This window comes from Macaca fascicularis, chromosome 6, assembly GCF_037993035.2.
Source record: "Macaca fascicularis isolate 582-1 chromosome 6, T2T-MFA8v1.1".
In the NCBI taxonomy this organism is placed as follows: domain Eukaryota; kingdom Metazoa; phylum Chordata; class Mammalia; order Primates; family Cercopithecidae; genus Macaca; species Macaca fascicularis.
Genome location: NC_088380.1, coordinates 115,241,879 through 115,265,760, shown reverse-complemented (window position 1 = coordinate 115,265,760; position 23,882 = coordinate 115,241,879). Strand labels below are relative to the sequence as shown.

General features: G+C 40.5%; 1 protein-coding gene across 16 annotated transcripts in view; it reads right to left on the bottom strand.

The window, feature by feature from the left end:
- FER (FER tyrosine kinase) overlaps positions 1-21,421 on the bottom strand; it is a 439,449-nt gene extending 418,028 nt beyond the window's left edge. For 12 of the 16 annotated variants that reach the window (XR_012413997.1, XM_065545842.2, XM_015451755.4 and 9 more), the window contains exons 1-2: positions 20,251-20,304; positions 6,302-6,446 (exon numbers count right to left, since the gene is read on the bottom strand). The gene's annotated coding sequence lies outside the window, so the exon portion shown is untranslated. Of the gene's footprint in view, positions 1-6,301; positions 6,447-13,115; positions 13,238-20,250; positions 20,305-21,243 lie in introns of those variants that run through there. The other 4 variants (XM_065545841.2, XM_073994009.1, XM_015451752.3 and 1 more) reach the window with 2 other exon arrangements.
- Between the last annotated feature and the right edge of the window lie 2,461 nt (positions 21,422-23,882).

Sequence of the window (23,882 nt, the reverse complement as noted above, 5' to 3'; positions counted from 1 at the left end):
AGAAACTACCAGCAGAGTGAACAGGCAACCGACAGAATGGGAAAAAATTTTTGCAATCTACTCATCTGACAAAGGGCTAATATCCAGAATCCACAAATAACTCAAACAAATTTACAAGAAAAAAACAACCCCATCAAAAAGTGGGAGAATGATATAAACAGACACTTGTCAAAGAAGACATTTATGCAGCCAACAGACACATGAAAACATGCTCATCATCACTGGCCATCAGAGAAATGCAAATCAAAACCACAATCAGATACCATCTCACACCAGTTAGAATGGCGATCAGTAAAAAGTCAGGAAACAACAGATGCTGGAGAGGATGTGGAGAAATAGGAACACTTTTACACTGCTGGTGGGATTGTAAACTAGTTCAACCATTGTGGAAGACAGTGTAGCGATTCCTCAAGGATCTAGATCTAGAAATACCATTTGACCTAGCCATCCCATTACTGGGTATATACCCAAAGGATTATAAATCATGCTGCTATAAAGACACATGCACACATATGTTTATTGCGGCACTATTCACAATAGCAAAGACTGGGAACCAACCCAAATGCCCATCAATGATAGAATGAATTAAGAAAATGTGACACATATACGCCATGGAATACTATGCAGCCATAAAAATGGATGAGTTCTGCCAGGCGCAGTGTCTCACGCCTGTAATCCCAGCACTTTGGGAGGCCGAAGCGGGTGGATCACAAGGTCAGGAGATCGAGACTATCCTGGCTAACACAGTGAAACCCCATCTCTACTAAAAAATACAAAAAATTAGCCAGGTGTGGTGGCGGGTGCCTGTAGTCCCAGCTACTCGGGAGGTTGAGGCAGGAGAATGGTGTGAACCCGGGAGGCGGAGCTTGCAGTGAGCAGAGATCGCGCCACTGCACTCCAGCCTGGGCGACAGAGCGAGACTCCGTCTCAACAACAACAACAACAAAAAAATGGATGAGTTCATGTCCTTTGTAGGGACATGGATGAAGCTAGAAACCATCATTTTCAGCCAACTATCACAAGGACAAAAAACCAAACACTGCATGTTCTCACTCATAGGTGGGAATTGAACAATGAGAACACTTGGACACAGGAAGGGGAACATCACACATCAGGGCCGGACGTGGGGTGGGGGGCACGGGGAGGGATAGCATTAGGAGACAAACCTAATGTAAATGACAAGTTTATGGGTGCAGCACATCAACACGGCAAATGTATACATATGTAACAAACCTGCAGGTTGTGCACATGTACCCTAGAACTTAAAAGTATAATAAAAAATAATAATAAGGGAGAACCAAGGAAATACTTGAAATCAAAAAAAAAAAAAAAAGAAGGTAAAAGACAACACTCACTGAGTGACAGTTCTACACAAGTACCAGAGCGAAGGTATTTAATTAAATCTTTTCTTATTGTACTTAGCTCTGAGTGTCTCTGTGTACTTGCTTACACATCGTTTGCATTTTAATCTACTTCTGATTTGAAAGTATGCATTTTTGAAAGACTAGACTGCTACTGCTTTATAATGTCCAAAACTACTATTAATAGATACATATTCCTAGATAGAATTCCTGGTTAGAAGGTGAGTATAGGCAATGGAGGGTGAAGGAGGAACTCCTTGAATTTCAATTGCTGACTAGTGCCAGCAGATCAAGTCCAACATACATCTCCCAGTTTTCTTATCTTTAACTTAATGCAACCAAATGTAAAAACCGCAGCTGATATCATGTATATTTAAAGTTGAAATTATGTTTTGGGGAAAAAAAAGCTTGGAAATGACAATGTTGCCTCCAGCTATCTCAGAATTTAAACAAAAAGGCAAACTGCAAATAAATTTTGGATGAACAGTATTCTAAGAAACCAGGCAATTCTCAGAAGAGATGTTAAGTACATACAAATTTTCTCTCTTAAAAGAAAATACAGATCATGAAAGAAAAAGCAAGCAGCTGTTTGAAAATAAAAAAGAATAAAGAGGCATAAGAAGCAAATGCAATCCATGAAACCTGCTTGAATCCTACAGCAACAACAACAACAGCAAATATAAATATATATATAAATTCATATGGAACCAAAGAAAAGCCCACATTGCCAAGACAATCCTAAGCCGAAAGAACAAAGCTGGAGGCATCACGCTACCTGACTTCAAACTATACTACAAGGTTAATGCCTAATATGTATATTAGGCATAACAGGGGAGATCTTAAAATGAACCACTGCATTAAACACTACTATGACTTGAATATATGTGTCCCTCCAAAATTCAACTTAACCCCCTAAGGTGACAGTATTAAGAGTAGGGGTCCTCAGGAGATGACTAGGCCATGAATGATCTGCACTCATAGATAGAATGATGCCCTATAAAAGAGGCTGCAGAGAGCTGCATTTCCCCTTCGCAGTTCCATCCCTCCTGTCATATGAGGTCACCAAAAAGGCACCATCTATGAAGAACAGGCCTTCTCCAGACACTAAACCTGCTGGCGTCTTGATGTTGGACTTCCTAGACTCCATAACTATGGGAAATAAATTTCTGTTGTTTATAAATTACCCAGTCTCAGGTATCTTGTCATAGCAGCCAAAATGAACAAAAAGACAAATATATTCTTAATGTTATGGTTATTTTCTTATATATGATACTAGTGCTCTGATTATGTAGGAAATTATCCATGTCCTTAGGATCTGCACGCTAAAAGCTTTAAGTTATCATGATGTCTTTACTATTGTTTCAAATGATTTTTTAAATATATGAACACGTAAAGAAAGAAAACGTGGCAAAATGTTAACGGTAAGTCCAGGTTAAAGGTAACAGAGGTGTTCATTGTCCTATATGCTCAATTTTGATGTGGCACTGAACATTTTCAATAAATGTTGAAATGAGAGAAATACAGAAAGCATGAGAGGAGGCCAGTTTGAAGCATGATGAGTGAAATCAGCACTAGCCTCAAGAATCATGACAGCCAGCTACATGATCTTGGGCAGGTCACAGAACCTCTCTAGGTCCCAGCTAAAGGAGAAGGAAGTAGAAAAATCTCCAAGGCATTTTTCAGTTATAAAATCCTACTACTACTAAAATTCTACTACTACCTCTCAGCTCTAAAACTCAAAAGATAACCGTATGCAAAGTAGAAAAAATAGAACTGTTGTACGGATAAAAATAAAATAGTTAAAACAGATAACCAAATGCCTTTTATAGAGAGCACAGACAACTACTAACTCTTTTTCGAGAAAACATCTTAAAAATTCTTCAGAGGAGCCGAGCACAGTGGCTCAAGCCTGTAATCCCAGCACTTTGGGAGGCCAAGGCAGGTGGATTACAAGGTCAGGAGTTCAAGACCAGCATGGCCAACATGGTGAAACTCTGTCTCTACTAAAAACACAAAAATTAGCCGGGCATTGTGGTGGGTGCCTGTAATCCCAGCTACTCAGGAGGCTGAGGCAGAGAATTGCTTGAACCCGGGAGGCAGAGGTTGCAGTGAGCTGAGATCATGTCACTGCATTCCAGCCTAGGTGACAGAGTGAGACTCCATCTCAAAAAAAATAAAAAAAATTTTTTTCAGAGAAAAAGGTGAAAGATAGGACTACTGACAAATTTAGAAGAAACAAATAATACATAGATTTATTTTAAGGTTTATTCCATTTTACTTTGCACCTAAAATATCAATCCTAAGAAGCTGAATATAAATATCCTCTGATGAAGCTGTAAAACCAAAAAGATAATAAATGAACCTCCTAGGAATTTAGACAAGCTAGATGCTTTCAAGTGAGGTTAGTATGACATACATCTAAGGGTGGGATGCTTGAAAATCTCCAAATAGGCCAGGCACTGTAGCTCCCAGCTGTAATCCCAACACTTTGGGAGGCTGAGGTGGGAGGATGGCTTGTGCTCAGGAGACCAGCCTGGGCAACATAACAAAACTCTGTCTCCGTTTCCAGGCTGCAATGAGTTGTGATTGTGCAACTGCACTCCAGTCTGGGCAGTACAGCGAGACTCTGTCCCGCAAAGAAAGAAAAAAGGAAATCTTCAAAATAAAATAACAATAAAATTACATATTAGAACTTTGAATTAACAGTCTGGGAAGATTTCAGACTGGCCAAAAACCTTAAAAGAATTATCTGTTTTAAAAGAATGCAAGGGAGAGTAGACTTAAAACTCAGTATAAAAGTATAGACCAATTATTGTCACTTCCAGAAAGACTATGAAGTCAGATAAAATTTAACTCACAATTAATTAAAAATCATACAAGGCCAGGCGTAGTGGCTCACGCCTGTAATCCCAGCACTTTGAAAGGCCAAAGCGGGAGGATCACCTGAGGCCGGGAGTTCGAGACCAGCCTGACCAACGTGGAGAAACCCCATCTCTACTAATACAAAATCAGCCGGGCGTGGTGGCACATGCCTGTAATCCCAGCTACTCGGGAGACTGAGGCAAGAGAATCACTTGAACTCAGGGAGGCAGAGGTTGCCGTGAGCCGAGATTGTTGCCATTGCACTCCAACCTGGGCAACAAGAGCGAAACCCCACCTCAAAAAATAATAATACTAATAATAATTATTAGTGGGAAAAAAGCAAAATAAAGTATTAACTAGTATATATTACAAATTTGCTAGATGCTTTATTTCCAGCACTAATGTTATTTCTAGCACTACAGTTAATTGCCTTTTGGTAAAATAAGCAATGTATCAGTTAACAGGAAAGATAGTTTTCTAAAAGGTTTCTGTACATGATACCAGTTTCTAATCAGCTGCTCAAAAACCAAAATTCTTGATGTCATCCTTGAGTATGTTCTCCCTCTTTCTATGCCCAAACAATATAGAAGTCCTATGAGTTCTGTCTCAAAAAAAAAAAAAAAAATGAAAATGCATCTCAAATTCATCCATCTCTCCCTTATTGCTACAACCCCATCATGCAGGCCACCACTATCTTACCTCAGCTCCTTAAAGCTAGCTTTCACTTTCATTTCAACCAGTCCCTGTCTCACACAGTAGTTAAAATGATGTAAGATGCAAACCCCGGGCCAAACCCTCCGAAGCCCTAAATAGTTCTATAATCTCTTCCTACTCAAATCTGCCTCTTTCACTATGTCAACCGCACTGGTATTCTTTGCTTCCTCAAATTCACCAAGCTCCTTCCTCATTCAGGGTCTCTGCACACAGTATTCCTTCTAATGAGAATGCTCTTCCAATCAAAAACAACTCCCTTCCCCTGCCCTAACACACACACAATACTCACTCTTTAAATAGCTCCTTCTCATAGAATAGGTCTCATCTTAAATATCAGCCCCTCAGAGGAGTCTTATATGACCCTATCTAAAGTAGATTCTACCTCCTCATCTCCATATTATCTGTTTTTCTGCTTTCCTTAAAAAATTGTATTACAAGGCCAGGCACAGTGGCTCACGCCTGTAATCCCAGCACTTTAGGAGGCCGAGGCAGGAAGATCATCTGAGGCCGAGGCAGGAAGATCATCTGAGGCCGAGACGGGAAGATCATCTGAGGTCAGGAGTTTGAGAACAGCCTGGCCAACATGGCGAAACCCCGTCTCTACTAAAAAAATACAAAAATTAGCCAGGCGTGGTGGTGAGCACCTGTAATCCCAGCTATTGGGAGGCTGAGGCAGGAGAATCACTTGAACCCAGGAGGCGGAGGTTGCAGTGAGCTGAGATGGTGCCACTGCACTCCCCTGGGTGACAGAGCCAGACTCTGTCTCAAAAAAAAAAAAAATTGTATTATAATTGTTTTGTCAATTTATTTTTAACCTGTCCCCTCCCTCAGAATATAAGGATGGAAATAAGGATGGAACATCCAGCATAGTCATCATTATATGCTCAGAAGCAGCACACCATATGATACTTAGAATATCAATGTACCTCAAATTAATTAATGAAATAGTCAACGAATATACGATTATATTAGACAATGAGATTAATAATGCTATTAATGGAAATACAGAAATGTAGAACAAAGTGCAAGTATTTGAGAAGAAAAATGTGATATGCTCAGTTTGGTGTCAAGTGGTTAAAAAAATAGGACTCATGGGCGCACAGGTTGAGGAGGAGATACAGATTGGGATTCTGCTAATTGTAAGTGTTAGTTGAGAAAAATAATTATGTCACAAATGAGATCAAATAACTGGGATAGATGACAAGCAAAAGATAAATAAACATGAATATAAAACGATAATAGCCCACATAGACAGGAGAATAATCTAACATAAGAATACTACAAAATCAAGACAAGTCACAATTTCAGAGACCCAAAATAAAAACTGTTTTAGTGTCTTATCAAGAAGAATAAAGTAATCCTACCTTACTGCTGTTCATTGCTGGCCATGCCTTAGCTAAAGTAGCATGTCCATGATGAGGTGTCACACATTAGGGACGAAGGAGATACTGAGAAAGCGTGCAGTGAAGTCCAGCGAAAATGATCACAGGTCTAGCCAAAAACCATGAGCTGCAAGAAGAAATTCAAGGAGTCAGAACTGTTCACTACGGAGAAAGAGATAAAAATACACACTTTCAGTATACTTGGCTATTCCTGGAAATTAACTGCGACAGCTTATGACAATTGCTATGTTAAAAATAAGAATGCTACACTTACCTGACTTATCTTCCACTGTTTACTCCCTCTAACTTTCTCTAACTTTCCGAAGGAGTAATGTATTTTTACCTTCTCCTCCAACCTATTCCCTCAGTTTTCAAGAGGTAAGTCATGTTTTTCTCCATTTTTACATCATAAAACTAACTTCAAATTTGAAACACACCAGGCACAGTGGCTCACACCTGTAATCCCAACACTATGGAAGGTCAAAGCAGGAGGATGGCCTGAGTCCAGGAGTTCGAGGCCAGCCTGGGCAACATAATGAAACCTAGTCTCTAAAAAAGTTAAAAATTTAGTCAGGCATGGTGGCACACACCTGTAATCTCCGCTATTTGGGAAGATGAGGTGGGAAGATTGCTTGAGCCCAGGAGATGAGGCTGCAGTGAGCCATGATCAGGCCACTGCACTTCAGCTTGGGTGACAGAGCAAGACTTTGTCTCAAAAACCGAAAAAGTTTGAAAGGCATCAGAAGCAGCCAGTGATTATGCTTGTTAAAATATTACTACAGCCTAACATAGTAATTAAGTACACAAGAAAAACTTTTTCAAAGGCTGGGGAAGGTCTGGGAAGGATTCCCCCAGCAAACACATACTTTCTCTGCCTCATATTTCTCTGCCTCATAAATATGCCTCATATTTATTTATTTATTTGCTTGTTTGTTTGTTTGTTTGAGATGAAGTCTCACTCTGTCGCCCAGGCTGGAGTGCTATGGCATGATCTCAACTCACTCAGCCTCCACCTCCTGGGTTCAAGTGATTCTCGTGCCTCAGCCTCCTGAGTATCTGGGATTACAGGCATGTGCCACCACGCCCAGCTGATTTTTGCATTTTTAGTACAGACAGGGTTTCACCATGTTGGTCAGGCTGGTCTCGAACTCCTGACCTCAGGTGATCCACCCGCCTCGGCCTCCCAAAATGCTGGGATTATAGGCATGGGCCACTGCGCCTGGCCTCTGCCTCATATGTTTTAGTATGCCAAAGTATGATCCTTGAATTGGCTGTTCTCCCTTCAGTCCTTGAAAACTGTAAACTCTTCTAAGAGGCTTTTTGGTCACTAGCTCTCTCCTTTATCACTGATGTCAATATATACAGTTTATACCCCTGTTACAGTATCTCGCTTTTTGCCTGTGCCATACTATTTTTAATCTCAACTTCCTGGTTTATCATAAGCTCCCTCCTTCTTCCAACTCTTCTTTTTTGTTTGCCTACTCTGTTTCCTATCATTTCCCCTATTGCCTTGACTTTCACATGAATCAGATGACATTCCATAAATGTTACCAACAAGATTCTTTCTTTCCTTCTGCTCAGGAAACAGACCAAACACAGTATGTCAGACATATTCTCCAAGTCTACTTTTCTAATCTTTTAACCATTTCCAAAGGGTGCCTTCACCCCTAGGAAAGCATGTTATTCCCTTCTAGATATAGCAAAGCTCCTAAAGCTAGAATTGGTTGGAAATCTAACTACATGTAATTAAAGTGTTAATACATTTCTCGTCTTCCATAAAACTGTGACATGATTGAGACAGGGATTTCTATCTTAACATAGCCACTTGCACAGTACTTGGAACACAGTAGCCAGCAAACAAGTGACTACCAAATGAGTGAAATTCCAAAATGAGTTATGGTTTCCTCTGATTTGTTCACTTTGGTGTAAAGTAAGGCTTCAACAAGAGTTGTTATATAAAACGATAAAATTCATGACGAAATTTTTTTTTTTTTTTTTGAGACGGAGTCTCACTCTGTCTCCCGGGCTGGAGTTGCAGTGGCCGGATCTCAGCTCACTGCAAGCTCCGCCTCCCGGGTTCACGCCATTCTCCTGCCTCAGCCTCCCGAGTAGCTGGGACTACAGGCGCCCGCCACCTCGCCCAGCTAGTTTTTTGTATTTTTTAGTAGAGACGGGGTTTCACCATGTTCACCAGGATGGTCTCGATCTCCTGACCTCGTGATCCACCTGTCTCGGCCTCCCAAAGTGCTGGGATTACAGGCTTGAGCCACCGCGCCCAGCCAACGAAATTATTTTTAAATATAAAAATTTTAATGATGGCCAGATGAGGTGGCTCATGCCAGTAATGTCAGCACTTTGGGAGGCCAAGGCAGGAGGATCGCTTGAGTCCAGGAGTTCCAAACCCTCCTGGACAACATAGTGAGAGCCCATCTCTACAAAAAAATACATAAATTAGCCAGGCGTGGTGGCATGTGCCTGTAGTCCCTGCTACTTGAGAGGTTAAGGTGGGAGGATCACCTGAGTCCAGGAATTGGAGGCTGCAGTGAACAATGACTGTGCCACTGCACTCCAGCCCAGATAACAGAGTGAGACCCTGCCTCAAAAAAAAAGAAAAAATTCAGTCATGACTTCACTTTTATGCAGCTTTCAATATATCATATTTAATTAAACCCCCAGGGTATAGTTCAGTAAACAGTATTACTCACACAGCTTTCTGAGGAACAAAACACATTCTATATGTATCCAATTACACTCCAAAGACAAAGCCAAAAATTACTGGATTATCCAATTAATATTAAAAATTTTTTAACTCTCTTTTCTATCAGCAAAGATAGTTGCATTATTTAGGATTCCCTGTTCTGGTCTCTCACTTTGCTATGGAAATGGTTTCCACAGACCTAAGTTCAAGAAAGACAACTATTCAACTGAGATTTCAGGCCCAATATTGAGCAGTGTCAAGTATCTTGCTCAGGAAAGCTAGGCAACTGTAGTGCTAGCTACTCAGGAGGTTGAGGCAGAAGGATCCCTTAAGCCTAGGAGGTCAAGGCTGCAACAAGTTGTGATCACACCACTGTATTCAAGCCTGGGTAAGACAGCAATGCCCTGTCAAGAAAAAAAAAAAGAGAGAGAAAAGCAAGCAAGCTAGTCAAAGGACCCATGTATTATGTCTCAATCGCCAACTCAGTCTTTTCTATAATTTTTATTTTTCAATGAAACAAAAAGCATTTTTCTTTGATAGTGAAAAGATTTGGGTTAAAAGTAACAACCGTTTTTGGTGGCATCTCTAAATGGAACTTTTTTTTTTTTTTTTGAGACAGGGTCTTCCTCTGTCGCCCAGGCTGGAGTGCAGTGGCACCATCTCGGCTCACTGCAAGCTCCACCTCCCGAGTTCATGCCATTCTCCTGCCTCAGCCTCCTGAGTAGCTGGGACTACAGGTGCCCACCACCACACCCAGCTAATTTTTTGTATTTGTAGTAGAGATGGGGTTTCACCGTGTTAGCCAGGATGGTCTCAATCTCCTGACCTCGTGATCCACCTGCCTCAGCCTCCCAAAGTGCTGGGATTACAGGCGTGAGCCACCATGCCCAGCCACTAAATGGAACTTTTAAAATTCAAACCACTATAAACCTATGAATCAAAAAAATTATATTCCTTGTGTTACTTCAAAGGTATTATCATGCTTACCAGACTCAGCAAAGGTTTCCATACATAACAGTTGAAAACGCGCAACGACTGCTTTCTAATGCACCTTAATCTTCCCCACCAACTTCCTCAATTACACATACTTTCATCTCTAACTCACATACATAGCCAAAACGTAGTTCCTATTCCCTGAAATACGCTTCTCTTCACAAATGGGACTAGGGTGATGCAAGAGAAATACCTGGGGTGCAAAATTTAAGAAGATACTCTCAGGATCATGCAAGTGCCACCCTGCAGTTGCATGACCCTAAAAGTGATTATGTCTCATATTTTGTGTCCTAGGCAACTCTCTTGCCTTACCCTGGTCCTGGCTCTACTCTTTCCCATCTCTACTCTCCCCACTTCTCTAATAAATATCCCCTTAATTTTTCAAAATCCAATTCTGATAAACTAAGTATCTATTTTAAACAATGAATTTAAGTATAATTTTACAACCACTCAAAATTATGTTTTCACAACCGGGTACAGTGGCTCATGCCTGTAATCCCAGCATTTTGGGAGGTCAAGGCGGGTGGATCACCTGAGGTTGGGAGTTCAAGACCAACCCGACCAACATGGAGAAACCCCATGTCTACTAAAAATACAAAATTAGCCAGGCGTGCTGGCACATGCCTGTAATCCCAGCTACTTGGGAGGCTGAGGCAGGAGAATCACTTGAACCTGGGAGGTGGAGGTTGCAATGAGCCAAGATGGCACCACTGCACTCCAGCCTGGGCAACAAGAATGAAACTTCGTCTCAAAAATAAATAAATAAATAATAAAATAAAATTTAAAAATAAAATAAAATTGTTTTCAAAGAAAATTTCTTGTTCATGATATGTGGTAGGTGAAAAACAGATGAAGTAGTTACACCCATATACAATAAGATTCTATTTTTAAAAATGACTGTGAGTTGCATGTGCATGTCAGTAATAGACCTATGTTGTTTTTTTACTCTGAAGCATCTATCTCCCCTTCTGTTGGCAGCAGCATCTTAATTTTCTTTTCCCAAACTTTCCTTCTCTTATCATCAATCCACGTGGTTTGGGTGGCACTGATCACCAGCACTCTAATGTTTCTGGGGTAGGAACATAACCCAGGTCTGGGAAATCAGCATACTCCTTCTCGCAAGCAGTAGTTCAGGAATAGGTATGTTACCCAAATTGGACAGATAATACTGAATCCCAACATTTCTGCAGAAGCGAATCAGGAAGGAAAGTTATCTTTCAGCCAAGGTTGCTAAACTGAAAGATGATGATAAGTACCTACTAGACAATCAAGCAACCCAATCAAAGAACCAAGAGAAGAGAAATGGAGAAATGTCTGAAAATATTTTCTCCCTAAATCTGAGTTCAGATGTAAACAGATACAGCTGCTGGAATTCAGAATTACTGCTGGGAAACAATTCACTCTGCACTTCTCATTCTCCTGCACAGAATCTTCTGACCAAAATGTACTACAATGGGTATTTGCATAACAGACAGTCTTGGAAGCTAGAGATAGCATCTCCCTAAAGATAGAAAACTCCAAAGAGCTTTGGAGAAGTTAAGCCCTCTCCTTCCCCTCCCTGGAAACATTTACTTATATTCTAGGGTAAGAAACCTAAAGATACCTTCTCCCTCTCCTCTGGAAGAGATGTGCTTAATGAGTAATCTTTCTTGCTCTGCAGGGGAGGATGGCAGATGTGCCAACACCCTACACAAGCTTGGAGTCTCCTCATTGCAAGGCTCCTCTCCTGTGATGCAAATCTGCTGCATGTGTAGGTAAACATCTAGCCCTCATCACATTGCTTTGTCACAGAGATGGGGCAGGGAGAATCAGCACGAAGATATTTCTCTGGCCACTGCTTTTGCTGTAATAAACCCCCCGAGTCTCTGACCCAGGGCTCTTCTATTAATGTACGTATATAAAAGTATGGCAAGGTAACTGGCTTGTTTGCAAACAGGGTATTCTCAGTCCCTTCAGAGTTTCAGAGTTAATGGTTACATGAGGCAACACACTTTTTTTTCTTATGTATTAATTCATTCAACAAATATTTGCTGAAAGCCTACTATGCTATCTGTGTGCCATGAGTTTTCCTATACAACAGGTAAAAATTCTTGCCCTCATGGAGGCTGTATTCTAGAGACAGGAAACAAACAAAATACAAAATAAGTAAATAAAATAGCGTTACGTAGTAATAAGCACTATTTTTTAAAGCAGAAAAAGGTAAGTATGAAGTAGTAGATTTCAAATATATGTTGAGTGATTAAAGACTTTACAGATAAGTAACATTTACCAAAGACCTGAAGGAGATAAGGAAGTTAGTCATATGGTTAGCTGAAGGAACCGCTATCTGGAAGAAGAGTATTCTAAGCAGACAGAACAGAAAGTATAAAATATCTATCTAAGGAAAAACAAGGAGGCCTGTGTGCAGTGAATGGTGGAGAAAATAGTAAAAAGATCCCACATGAGGGAGGGAGAACAGAACCACAAAACCATGGCCCATTTTAAACTATAGTTCAGAGAAGAACTAGTTCGGAGAAACATCCTGCATGAAGTAAGGAAAGCAGGACCATGAAACTATAGCTCATTTTAAGGACTTGAGCTTTTATGTGGGAAACCCCTGAAAGATTCTGAGCAAGGAAGAGACATGATCTCTTATGTCTAAAAAGGGTAACACAGGCTATTTTTTTAGAGCAACAGTAGTAGCAGGGAGACTTTTTAGGAATCATGTAGAAGGAGAAAGAGGATGTTGCTGAACCAGGATGACACAAGTAGGGATGGTGAGAGCCAGTCAGATTATAGGTATTTCTTTGAAGAAAACAGAGTATGCTGAAAGTCTGAGTTGAGGAATGAAAGAAAAAGAATCAAGGATAACTTTGCTCACACTCGGGTCAGGGCAAAAACAAAGATGGAACTGCCATTTATAAAGACGGGAAGGACTAAATTTTTAAATAGGTGTCTGTCACTGGCATCCAAAAGAAGCCTAACAAATATAAAAATTTATACCACAAGGCAGGCAGATTGCCTGAGGTAAGGAGTTCGAGACCAGACTGACCAACATAGTAAAACCCTGTCTCCATTAAAAATACAAAAAGAAAAAAAAAATTAGCCAGGCGTGGAGGCACACACCTGTAGTCCCAGTTACTCAGGAAGCTGAGGCAGGAGAATCGCTTGAACCTGCGAGGCCAAGGTTGCAGTGAGCTGAGATCATGCCACTGTACTCCAGCCTGGGTGGCAAAGTGAGACTCTGTCTTAAAAAAAAAAAAAAAAAAGAAAAGAAAAGAAAAGAAAAGAAATTATTATACTATAGAAATAAGGTAACACAAGTTACACTTCTAAAATGTGGGACTGAGTCAATAATAGAAAATGAGGCAAACTTGGTAACCCTCTATTGTAGGGTAAGAAGTCAGCAATCCTTAATAAGCAAAATAGCTGGTAAATTGCTGTCCTCATAAATCAGACAAGTACACCTTGTTTTATTGCACTTCAACTTTCTGCACTTTATAAATACTCCCTTTTTTACAAATTGAAGTTCTATTATAATCCTGCGCTGAGCAACTCTATTGGCACCATTTTTCCAAAGCATATACACATTTCACGTTTCTGTGTTACATTTGGTGATGCTTACAATATTTCAAACTTTTTCATTATTATTATATATTTTATGGTCATCTGTGATCAGTGATTTTTGACGTTACTATCTTAACTGTTTTGGGGCACCAAGAACCACACTCATATATGATGGTGAACTTAACTGATAAGTGTTATGTGTGTTTTGACTGCTATATTAACCAGCCATTCTCTACTCCCTCTCCTTCTTCTTGGACTTCCCTGTTCCATGAGATACAACAATTTGATATTAGGCCAATTAATAACCCTTCAAAGGCCTCTAAGTGTTCAAATAAAAGGAATAGTTGCACATCCCTCATTTTAAATTAAAAGCTATATTAAGCTTAGTAAGGAAGGCATGTTGAAAGCCAAAATAAGCTGAACCTCTTGAACCAAACACCCAAATTGTAAAAGCAAAGGAAAAGTTATTGAAGAAAATGAAAAGTGCTCCTCCAGTGAACACACAAATGACAAGAAAGCAAAACAGCCTTATTGCTGATATAAAGAAAGTTTTAGCAGTCTAGATAGATTAAACCAGTCACAACATTCCCTTAAGCCAAGGCCTAACCCAGAACAAGGCCTTAACTCTCTTCAATTCTATGAAGTCTGGGTGAGGTGAGGAAGCTTCAGAAGACAACTCTGAAATTAGCAGAGTTTGATTCATGAGGATGAAGGAAAGAGGCTACCTCAACATAAAAGTGCAAGGTGAAACAGCAAGTGCTGATGGAGAAGTTGCAGCAAGTTATCCAAAACTCTAGCCACGATCACTGATGAAGCTGGCTACACTAAACAACAGATTTTCAGTGTATATGAGACAGCCTTACATAGGAAGAAAATGTCATCTAGGACTTTCATAGTTACAGAAAAAAGGTTAATGCGTGACTTCAAAGCTTCAAAGGACAGACTGACTCTTGTTATGGGCTAATGCAGCTGGTGACTTTAAGCTGAACCCAATGCTCAGTGACCATTCTAAATATGCACAGTCCATAAGAATGATACTAAATCTACTCTGCCTATGCTCTAGGAATGAAAACACAAAGCCTGTATAATAGCACATCTGTTTACGACACGGCTTACTGAATATTTGAAGCCCATTGTTCAGACCTACTGCTCAGAAGAAAAAAAGAATAAAAGACTGCTTTCAAAATAGTATTGATCATCAACAATGCACCTGGTCACCTGGTCACCCAAAAGCTCTGATGGAGATGTACAAGAGTAATGTTGTTTTTGTGACTGCTAATGCAACATCCATTCTGCCATATTGGCTAAGCAAAAATCTTATTCTACTGCCAGGGCAAAAAATCCTTATCATATCTATCCAGTGAAATATACCTGTATTATGGACGAGTTATCTCTGTGGGCTGTTTCCCCTTTTTCTATCTTACAGTTGCTATAGTTTGAATGTGTGCTCTCCATAATTCACGTACTGAAAACTTCCCCAGTGTTATGGTATTGGAAGGTGTGGCCTTTGGAAGGTGTTTAGGTCTCAAACCTAAACCTAAACCATGATGGTGGAGTCCTAATGAATGGATTAATGCTGGTACAAAAAGAGCTTGCAGGAATGTGTTTTCTTCTCTTCTCTTCTGCTATGTGAGGACACACAGTTCATCCCTCTCTTGCCCTTCAGCTTTCTGCCATGTGAGGACACAGCAAGAAGGCCCTCATGAGATGTCTACACCTTGATTTTGAAATTTCCAGCCTCCAGAACTGTGAGAGAATAAATTTCTATTATTTTTAAATTACCCAGTCTGTGGTATTCTGTTATAGAAGCACAAAATGGACTAAGACAGAAATTGGTACCAGAGAAGTGGCATGTTGCTATAACAAATACCTAAAAATGTGGAAGCAGCTCTGGAATTTGGTAATGGGTAGAAGCTAGAACAGTTCTGAAGATGAATGCTAGAAAAAGACTGTGTTGCCATGAACAGAATATTGGCAGAAATATGAACAGTAAAGGCCATTCTGATGAGGTCTCAGACAGAAATGAGAACAAAGTATTGGAAACTGGGGGAAAGGTCATCCTTGTTACAAAGTGGTTAAGCACTTGCCTGAATTATGTCCATGTTCAGGACTTTACAGCAGGCAGAACTTAAAGAGTGATGAAGTAGGATATCAATTAACGGTTTTTGCTGTCCACATGCTATTTTCCTTCTATCACTGAATACTGGCCTTATTACAATTAATTATACTGGTCAACTGCAAGTTGCTAGACCCTGAGACAGTCTGTTCAAAAAGAACTAAAGAAATTATCCAGAGATCCTAGTCTTAAAGCTAGATGCAGTACTTAAATCTTTTAGTTGTCTTCTTTTGTTAAGGGACAGGTGGTAAATGCATCGAAAGTTATAAGCAAAAAATTTACACGATAGGTGAGGGCATTTTTTTCAAGGGCATGTATACAAGGGAGGACATGTATGCACACTAGAGGACTATAGTAAATGTGTTTTGCTCACCCAGCATCTACTCCCTCTTTCCAGGGTCACAGTATCTTCTCTTTTCTCCAGTGAGTCTAACCATTGTGATTCTCAGGCCAAAGGGTTTAGACATAGCTGACCACACTTTCTGTTTCTAGTTCCAGTAGTTAGCATCTAATCCAGATACAGCCTATCATCATACATCATCTCTGTAACCACGGGATCAGGGATGGGGAAATGATTGGAATCATTCAACGAGACACAATCCTGGAACTTTTGCTAGAACTAAGGATAACAGAAGTCTTTATGTTTGGCTTCCTGAACCCAAATGAAAGAAATGTCACAGAGCTCCACGTGGAGAAGGCCTGCATGAGTATATCTGTACCTAAAGAGAATATACTTCTAGTTTCAGTGCCTTAAGTATGAGTGGAGTTTTGGCCTCATGCAACTGAAGAATAGTGAAAATTCTAGTATTGTCCTCCTTAGTTTGAACTTGAAAAATTCCAAAGTTATAATTAAATTATTTGTCTAAATTCACACAGCTATTACTAGGAGCACAGATTCAACACTAGGTAGGTTTGCTTTTTTCACTACACCATACTGCCTCTCAAGAAAACAGTCCAAAACCTCTCTATGCTTTATAATTATCTGTAGCTATAAGCTAAATCCTCACATGGGGTGAGCATTCTAGTAACATCTGTAGAAAGATCGAAAATGGAAGAATCACATGCCTTCCTGCTTTCTGTCCCATTCCTGCAACAGCTTGCCTCTTGTCTAGCATAGAACATTTCTACATTGTTTTTATAATGTAGACTGAAGGGCATGCCTATCTGTTCACCATCTTCATCCTCTTTCAAAATCCATGATATTATTGTATGTAATAGCAAGCTAAGACATTCAGATTTTAGAATGCCAGTTCCAGACACAGGGTAAACCAGGCTCCAAAATACAGAAAAGAAATCAGAAATTTAAAACAGGCAACCACCAAAGTCTAGCTACTATATTGTTATGATTAATTGTGAAATAGTCACAAAAGCAAACCCCTATTATCCCAGAAGTTAGGACACTGTTGTTTATGTTAACATTTTAAGATATTTGTCAGAACTATATTAACTTCTAGAAAGTAGTAGCTGTTAATAAACAAATTCCTTTCAAATATTATTGTTGAGGGTAGGACAGAAGGGATGGAGGACAGGATTTATGAACATAAGATTCCTGACATTTTCAAGAAGTCTGTCTAAAGACCATGAGAATTTTTGACAGAGCTGGAACACTCAATGAAAATGTTTCACAAATTAACTTTTTTTAACCTCTAAGGCATGGTGGATTGATTCGCATCAAGATCAAAGACTCACTAAATTCAACATTCCATTGTTAAACTTATTCATAAATGTCTGTTTTCTAGCTAAGATCCACCGCCTTCTCAGGCCTCTTTATTCTCTCTCCACTTATAGCAGCTGGCTTTCTTTTTCAGGAAATTATTTTACAAAGAAACATTTTAAAACTTCACATAATTTACAGTATAGGACAATCTCAAACAGAACAAAGCCAAAGCAAAATATAGACACAAGACAGCCAGGAGCATGAACATGTTAGGGTCTTGCTTCTAATAAGAGGAAGTAATCTCAGCAAAACTGCAAATATTTCAACATAGACCTTTAGAGTCGCTCCCAAATAGCGGAAACTTCTATTAAATCCAGGACCATTAATAGTTTACTATATTTAGACTTTTACCATTCACATTTATTTCAGGTTTAAAGTATGAAACACCCAAGTTCAAATCCCAGTATCATTTTATAACTGGGTCTCCTTGGATAAATGATATGACCTAAAATTGGTTCCAGATCACAAAAAGAACATGCAAGCCATCAAATTCATAAATTCAAAAGAAATGTACAAAAGTGCATCGCACTTTTAGCAGGTACTAAAGAAATGTTGGTGCCACCACCATTATATCTGAAGCCATATAATTTACTAAAAGACTTAAGACTTATAGTGACAGAAACTATCTCTACCTGAGAGGTTAAAATGTTGAGGAGGGGACAAAAAAGAACTATACAAAAACAAAACAAAAAATGTGTGTGTATGTAGGAGAAAGAAATTGGCTTCTTCCTTTGTAAAAAGTTTCTATTGTATATAAATCTACATAATTCTTATACATCATCCCCAACATAAATGCTTATAATTGAAATACTGATCTATCATTAACTAGATAATTATATAGTATCATATTAATTAGTTATATTGACCTATAATTAGATAATTACCTATTGCCATTTTTTATCATTAATAATTATCTGAAACAACATTGTTTAGTTCCCCTTAATTACTCCACTATAGCACCCGCCCACATATGCTGCTTTTTAAGCTTGATCATTTCAGTTCCTCTATTCCTTAATGTTTACTGTGTAACAGTAGCCTTGAAATCGCTATTGCTAAATATATATATAGGTGGTGGGTTCAACTCGACTCTTCTGCATTGTTTGAAATTTTTCATAGTAAAATAGGTGAGAAAAAACTGGCAAATTTGAAATGTTCACAGTCCAGAGTTACAGTAACATGTAGATTGAAGATGAAATGTAAGTGATTTGTCTACCAAAGCCTGAATTCTTTCTTCTGAACTAAAGACATCAACCTTTGTAGTAGTGCAGAAGCTGCATCAACTTGACACTATATAGTTTTAGATGATATATATTTAATGCTATCAACAATCAATGCAGAAGAGAAACAGATCTTCACCAAAGGTCTTTCAAAGATGAAAACAGAAGTATGCCTATGTACTCTCTTAATATATTACCAGCATCTTTGGAAGCATAATTCTCTTGGCTCAAAAGTACCAGCAGAAAAGCTTTCCTGGACTACAAAAAGATACACTCTGCCTTCCTGACAAACCTGCAGCTATTCACAAATGTCTTCTTAAAGGCAACATAGGTACATATACCAGGACTACAAATACTGCACTATAGATTTTGCAATAGTTTTTTTTAATCCTATTCTCATTCCACGTATGAATTGAAAAGTATTTTCTAATCTTTAATCACTAAAATAGTTTTGATCTATTCTCTTAATTATTTTTCCATTACACTTCTATATATGGTGACTTCATCTGAGAAATTTATTATCTTAAAATATCTGGATAAAAGGAAAATGGCAGTACACCTTTACAGCAGTTTACGTCAAAGTGATAGTGAGACCACCATTAATATACGCAACTTCTGAATTAAAAAGGTTAAAAAGTTTCTCTTTTTTTAACCATAAGGCGAAGGAAAAATGTAAGGCTACCAGCCTTAACAAATTATTAGATTTTGGAATGCACTACAGTGGATGGCAAAATCATAAACGTACAAAGTGCCCACCTCACAATAAAGTCCTCAATTTATGCAAGAAGTACCCTGTCCCTACCAACACAACCCAATGAGCGTATTCACAAAGTCGATCCTAAGGGAAACTGTAAGGCAGAAAGATGACCCCTGAAGGTGCCTCCAAACATCTCCCCAATTCTAACCGGCAAAGAGACCACAGAGCAGAAATTACCAATAACACTAGCTTCACATTTAAGATCTCTTGAGTAGACTCTTGGAGGCCGCCTCTGGCCAAGACGGGAGGAGAAAGATGAGGTAGGGGATAAAAGCGGGAGAAAGTGACAGGCGGAGAGGTGGGGAGGACCCAGCGGGTCAAGGGAGACTGCGGGGCTCCAGAGGCAGGAAGGGATTCGGGAACACCAGGGGTTGAGGGTGCCACCCCAGCGGGAGGGCGGCGCCCAGGAGATGAGTGCCGCCGAGAAAAGGGGTGCGGGTACAGGCAAGATTGGGCGGTGCCCACAGTCCCCCCCCAACCCCGCCTCACGCCTACCAGCCCCCAGACCCCGCGACGGGGCGGAGCCACTGCGCCCGCCACAGCCCGTTCGCGCGGGCACCCGCCCCCTCAGTCTTCGGGTCCCGGGATGGTGGTGGGAGGGGCGGGCCTCGTGGGGCTGGGTGTGTAGCCCGGCCCAAGCCCCAACCAGGAATGCTGCGCTGCAGGCTGGAGGATGGGCGGATGACCCTGCAGCCAGGGACGGGGGTTGGCGGGGGCGCTGGCTGAGGGCGGAGGAAAAGCCTCAACGCCCGGGCCGAATCCCGGGCGCCCCTCTGCTGGCAGGGATTGTTGCCCCCGCTCTAGGCTTGCCTTCCCTCCTCTTACCCCCTTCCCCCGCGTTGCCCCGGGCAACAGCGCCTACCGCCGGCGGCGCGAAACGCACCTACCTAGAACCTGACAAGCCGGAGCCCCTCGGACTCCGGAGCCAGTCACCACCCCGCGTCACGGGGGCTGCCACAGCCAATAGGAGCCACTGTCACGAACCTCTGCAACCAATCCCGCTGCACTCCGGTCTCCGGGCACCCTCGAGGCCTCAGCCAATGGGCAAGAGCGGAAGGCGGGCGCAGCCACCCGGCCCTCAGTCCCCTCCTCCACTACCTCCCAGGAGGCGGGGAGCGGCCGATTGGCCCGGGCCCCGAAGGGGCAGGACTTGGGCCCTAGGCTGGGTGGGCGCACGCTTATCCCGGGCTGCGGGCCCTGGGAGTGGAGGCGCGGAGCTGCAGCAGCCGCCTTCTGGGCTCGCTCACCACCCCGGGTGGAGTCCCGAAGTGTGCGCGTTTGTGCCGCTCTCCCCGCCTCGGTAACCTGCTCCTCCCTAGCCGGTGTCCTGGGCTGCCGGGGTGAGATGGGGCCGGAGGCGGACGACGGCGTCACAGGAAACTTTGGGAGGCTCGCCTGGCCGTGGCCGGGAAGTGGCCGGATCGAGGATGATAAGCTGAGGCCGCCTGGAAGGGACTACTCGGCGGGTCGGCAGCCGGAAAGGAATTCGGAGAGTGGGGGCGGAGGCGTGATTAAAATGTTAAGTGTGCCCGCAAGGCGCTGGACGGTCCGCGGAGCTGAAATCTCCAGGAAGGGAAGCCGCTTTAGGGCCGCGAGGCCCCCACCCCTAAAATAGGCACTTTTCAGCCTCAGAATTGGTCACTTTTTCCTGTACGTTCCCACATTTTACTTGCATCTGTTATTAACGTGGATTGCTTTAGAATGGTTTTCAGCAACTCCAGTTTACTCTGAGTCCCTTAAGGGCAGGAACTGTCTTTCAATCCTGTACTCCCAGTGCCTGAGCCTGCCTAAAAATGTTAGAAACTCAATGCTGGAATTGTAATAGATGTTTAAAAGCATACAGCAGGTCCTGGGAGTAGCCCCCTATAATAAATTCTTACCTCTTCGGGAGTCTAGAATGCGTGGAGAACCCAGATGGGTCTGCTCTTCAGTAATGGCCGTTTCTGAAGCGTCCTTCGCCAAAAGAATTTGGTGAAAAATGAGTAATGTGAACTACAAGATTATTACTAGGTGATCAGTAACAGTAGGATAGGTATTCGTCATTATTCAGGGTGTGACCCTCCCATGTTCCTGTAGTAGGCTTTTTAAGGCGGTGTATCTTTTGCATTGGTTAAACCACATAGCGTCAATGCCGTATTTCCCCTCCCTCTCAAAAACTGAGTATGAAGAGTGGTGAATATTTTCTCTAAGCAGGGTTATTTATTTAACCACAGAGAACAGCCCTACACATAGGAAAACATAAATCTTTAGTTGGACTTTTTTTTAAGTCTACTGTTTTAAAGCTAAAGAAACAAAAACCAACATAAAAATTTTAAATAAGAGGTTTAATTATCCCTGTTGAAAATAGGGGATGAGATTTCCTGTCCCTTTTTCTCTGAGCATTTGTCTTAGAAAACTAAAGTACTTTCTTAATTGTTAAGTACTTTCTCAACTCTTTGAAATGTATGTAAATCCATTTGAAGACTAGATAGTCAACTTGTCAACTTTAGGATCCGGAATGTCTCTGGAACCTGGAAGCTTTTTTTCTTTACTTCCTTTTTTTTCTTTCTTTCTCTCTTTTTTTTTTAATGCTGCACATATCAAGTGAGTAGCATCCCTCCCTATCTCCCAGTTTCCGTGAGAGCGTTGGAGCCTAACTTCGGTGAGCAACTTGCTCCATGTTGCAAAATTACCTTCCGTCATAAAGACAGGAGAAGTTTGTTTTTCCTCTGGATAAAACCAGTTAACTAACACAGACGGTCACCCCAACTACTAAGTAAAGATGAATTATATCTGACACAAATGTCAGGTCCTCTTACTTGAGGACTAGTTACTGTTCATCTTGAAAACGTGTATGTAATGGGTTGTATATACTTGGTTATATAAAAGGGCGAGATTTCTGTCTTTGCAATCTCTTAGCAAGTTGCCTGTGATGTGCATCACAGTCTGGTTTAATGCTTATTCAATAATAAAAGGGTTTTGTCTACTAACGTTTGTGGAGAGGATTTCTGGGTTGGGAGATTTTGGTTTGTATATTTTTCCAACAATGCCTATACCCAGAATGTTGGGATGACAAAGTTAAGGAAAGTAATTACTTCAGAGTTTTTAAATTGTTCTCTAAAATGATGGTTAATGTTTGATATATATTTCATAGTGACTGTTAAATGCACAAACTATGGTTCTGTGAGTAAACTTCTTAAAATAGAAGTTACTTTTCTGTGAACATTAAATGTTATATTATACGTAATATCAATAAGAATGAAATGAATGAAAATTTGTGCATTAGTTAGGTAATGCCAAAATACAACTTTGGAGATTGCTTCATGACTGAATAACTTTCCCAAGAGCCTTAGGATTTTCTCCATCTCTATACAAAGGGAATCAAAATGTAGAAAGATGTGGATGGTGAATAAGTTATTACATAATTGCAGAAAGTAGCTTTCAATAAAGGTATGGTAGAAATAGAGCTGTTAGATACACAACATGTGTGTGTTTGTATTTTTAAGGAACCCAAATCTAGAAAAACAGTAAGAATCTTTCCATATCTACAATTGTTCTCTGAGTTCTTACCTATTCATTCCAAAACCTTAAAAGTTGTCTACCATATGCCAGTCATTGTGCTAGGAAATGCAATTGTGAGAGAATGTACTTGAAGTAAATGAATGTGACAAAAATCTATGCTGCATTTTTGAAGCAAACAAAAATATATAGCAAATCCAGTTTCACGTTTTTCCCTCTGTTGGAATAATCACATTGCATTGCAACACATTTAATAAACACTATGTGTCACCTTAGTATATATTCCATGTTCTCAAATACCAAACTTTGTTCCAATAGCATTACTTACTGGACAAATGAAAATAATAATGTGGACATCAAACCTAGGTTGGTAATAAAAAATGATTGAAAAGCTTTTTACTTTTTCTGATTAGCACGATCCATGCCCCACCCCATCTCTCCACCTCCCTTTTTTCCTGTTTAAAAGTATGGACTGCAAGAGGAATCTTGGTTGTGTGCCATCTTAGTTCAGTAGTTCCCATACTTACCCTTCCCTCTTTTTCTTCATCTGTGTCTCTTTTCTGCCAACTCCTTTGGCAACTCCTTTGTGACTCTCTGCTTTCTAATTCACAATTCATACCTATCCACAATTCATAACTAACCATACACACATACTGCTCCTAAAATAGAGATCATGGTGAGGTATGCAATATGGAAACCAGATCTATCCTTATTCTATACATGCTGCTGTGTTCGTTTTCAGTAGATATAATTTTTTTTTTTTTTTTGAAAATTGTTCTCTTGAATGAATACTGTTCCTCAAGGTCACATTTGTGTGAAATTTTCTTTAGGACTCTTGGCTTTCCAAATTTCAAATTTTCAAAATAGCTTAATAGTTTCCTTTATTTTTTGAATCTGTGTCAGGAAAATAGCAGGGTAGTCGGTGGGGAGGGAAGAAAAGAAGATGAAGTAGAATTGAAGTAAGAAAACATCTATTCTGTCTTCAAACTAGATGTCAAATGTATTAACACCATCTCCCAAC